Raw genomic sequence first — 912 nt, 5'->3', positions numbered from 1 at the left:
CTTTAGTAAGAGGGCAAAGGAGTAGATTTCAAACTTGAAAACTAGACAGTAACATGTTGGGCCCTTAGTTAGAACTTTAAGTATTTGCTTCAGTACAGATACAGCAGCTATGGTTTGAACGTCACAAAAAACATGCAGCTGTCTGTTGATAATTGATCATTTCAAGTCTGTAGTTTCAAAATATTTGAGAGTGCTTTGCACTTGCTTTGGCAGAAGGCAGGTTTTTAATTCATTAATATATATCATGATGATTTATTGCACTACTATTATTACTTAGTATGTATGTAGCAGAAGGGCATATATAGAATGGAGATGCTTAAATGTTTTGTTTCGGTTTGTTGTGTGCCAAAATGGCTTAGTGCTAGTTAATTAGAACTCCTTTGTTCATGGGATACTTTCTGGTAAAAGGGTGGCTAGATAAATAAACATGAAAAGCCAGGCACCAGCCAAGTTTTCAAACTGGCATTCCTTTCCTAAGTTCCAGTCATCTTCAGACATCCCCTCAAGATCTACCAGTCATGTTACTGTTGATTTTGTATTACAAGAACTAGACAGGTGCCTAGAGGTGCTGCAGATCCGGTAGCTGGATTAAAGGAAGCTTGGATATGATGGCAGCAATTTCCTTTAAAAGTTTTTTAATTAGCACATATAACATGCCAAGAAAGGATTGCAAAATATAGATGACATGGCTTCTGTTTCATGCCTCACGGGTGTACTGTAAAATTAGATTCCAGGATTATTACATTTTGAAAAAGAGGACCTGTCGCAAGCAAACTGACCCAGGATGTTTGTGATGCCAGTCATATTCTGCTATGCTAAAAAATGACTGATGTGCCTTTAAAAGAGTTTTCATATTTTACTTTAACACATGGAAGTTTTTTCAGTTCCTCTCACTGTTGATGTTTCTCTTTC

The sequence above is a fragment of the Alligator sinensis genome, unplaced genomic scaffold, assembly GCF_000455745.1.
Source record: "Alligator sinensis unplaced genomic scaffold, ASM45574v1 scaffold254_1, whole genome shotgun sequence".
Classification (NCBI taxonomy): domain Eukaryota; kingdom Metazoa; phylum Chordata; order Crocodylia; family Alligatoridae; genus Alligator; species Alligator sinensis.
Note: the sequence above shows the minus strand (reverse complement) of the source record.